Source organism: Vespa crabro, chromosome 17 (genome assembly GCF_910589235.1).
Source record: "Vespa crabro chromosome 17, iyVesCrab1.2, whole genome shotgun sequence".
Lineage (NCBI taxonomy): Eukaryota > Metazoa > Arthropoda > Insecta > Hymenoptera > Vespidae > Vespa > Vespa crabro.
In genome coordinates this window covers 2,923,326-2,925,825 of record NC_060971.1, presented here as the reverse complement: position 1 = coordinate 2,925,825, position 2,500 = coordinate 2,923,326, and positions in this window count along the sequence as shown.

Genomic DNA, 2,500 nt, shown 5'->3' with positions numbered 1-2,500 from the left:
ACACATATATATATATATATATATATATATATATATATGTATATATTGTGTTTGTATTCTATACGTTTCTTATTACTATTAATATTATTATTACTATTATTTATATTAACTTTTATGCCAGGCTTTTAAATGCATGGTAAAGTTTAAGAAAATAAGCAATGGGTTTTCTTAATGATGCGTCCATGATAATAATATCTGCCACATCGAAGCGATAATCGATAAGATATAAAATATCCGCAATGATAATTTTTCGAAAACGCGAGAGCCACCATGTATTATTACTATTATTATTTATTATTATTATTATTATTATTATTGTTATTATTATTACTATTATTAAATTTACACCGGTATTAACGTACGTCTGTAATAATTTTATAATATATATATATATACACACACATACACGTATATATATATATATGTGTTTATATATATATATGTGTGTATACGTTATATATACATAATTATATATTTTATATATAGCAAGGATTCGAAGGTATAGAAAGTGGGGTTTGAAAGATGGGCCACGTCGCAGATGGGATATGTTACTTATTTTTTTTTTCTCTTTTCCATAGAAATTACACGGCACACATAGGCTATAACACGGCGTAAAAAGACTACCGATTACTAAACGGAGAAAAATTCTATGCTTACTAATTTGTAATTTTCATATTTTCAAAATTCTTCTTATATATTCCCCTTTTTTCATTTATATTTCAATCAATTATATTATATTAAATAATATAAATTATATTGAATTATATCATATAATATCATATCATATTATACTATATTATATTATGTTATATTATATTATATTATATTATTTTAGGTCGCGATCCCGTGGTGACTTCGTAAAAATTATTGTTTTCGAAGAATTAACTTTAGCGGATCATTAAAAATCGATCGTGTCATGCGCGCTATCTCGTTCATCCGTTTTCTGCGTTTTACAAACGAAAAAAGAAAGAAAAAAAAAACAAAAAAAAAAAAAAAAAAAAAAAAAATTACAAAAAAGAAAAATAAATAAAAAGTATAAAGGAAGACAGGAAAAGAAAATTTTATTTATAATATTCATATTTTTATCTAACGTTCCGCGTTCAATGCTTTTCTTGTACCTTTTTTTTTTATTTTCTTTTTCTTTTTTCTTTTTTTTTTTCACTCCTTCATAATTTAAAATATATATAGTTCGGAGGAACGTAGCGCGCATTTCGATTTAAATGGCATTTATTAACATTCGCGTTATATATATATATATATATATATATATATATATATATATATATATATATATTTTCACATCTACAAAAAAAGAATATTATGATATGGTTATACATCCTAATCAGTTAAAAGTTTGTCTTATGATGTTATATCTTAGGTCCTGTTCATTCTCTCATTTTCATTCAAATTTTCTCTCTTTCTCTCTCACACATACACACACTCATTTACTCTCTTTCTTTCTCTCTCTCTCTCTCTCTCTCTCTCTCTCTCTCCCTCTCTCTCTAAAAACGAAATTTCTCGTTAGATAAAACATGCGAACGCGTCGATTTCAGAATCTTATTTTATTTATTAATCGCCATTATTTAACGTACGCATACGCAAAAACGAATCTAATATACTCGTTACCAACACAATTACACATATCTCTCTCTCTCTCTCTCTCTATCTATCTAACTAATTATCTATCTATCTCTCTTTTCTTTCTCGCTTATAAACATTAATAATAGTAAAAATACGATGAGAATGTGATGTAAAAGCGGCGATACTTATTCTTCCTTTTTTTTTTTTTTTTCTTTTTCTTTATGTAAACAGTTCTCTCGAGATGAGCGATTGGCTTCATTTCTATATGTTAGAAATGATTATTTTTTTTCTTCTCTTGTTTCCCTTTCATCCACTCTTTCATCAGCCCTCCCCCCAGCCCCACCCCTATCTATCTCTCCCTCTTATAATTCTTCAATTTTTTGTTTATTTCTTTCTATTATCTAAGAGCTAAATAAACGCAATCGCTTACAGGAAAATCCTATTTAAATAACGAACGTATAAAGCAGAGATATCGCGCAACTCTCTCTTTTCTCGGGTGCTCATCATTCTATTTTATTATTTTTTATTAATTTTCCTTTTTTTTTTTTTTTGCTTAGTACCATTCTTCCTAAATCAATAGAATATATAATTATTAATTATTAATTATTAATTATTATTATTATTATTATTATTATTATTATTATTATTAATTATTAATTATTATTATTAATTATTATTATTATTATAATTATTATTAATCATTATTAATTATTATTAATATATTCATAGGTTTCGTGTGTTTACACGAACATTGAGCGTCGCTGGCAGGTTGCTCGCACGATTCGCCATTAAATTAAATCATTGGAGATCTGTATTTCCCTTCGTTATCTTTCGAAGTCACGAAATAATCATTCTATTTTCACTCTCTCTCTCTCTCTCTCTCTCTCTCTCTCTCTCTCTTGATTTTTTTTTTTGTCGA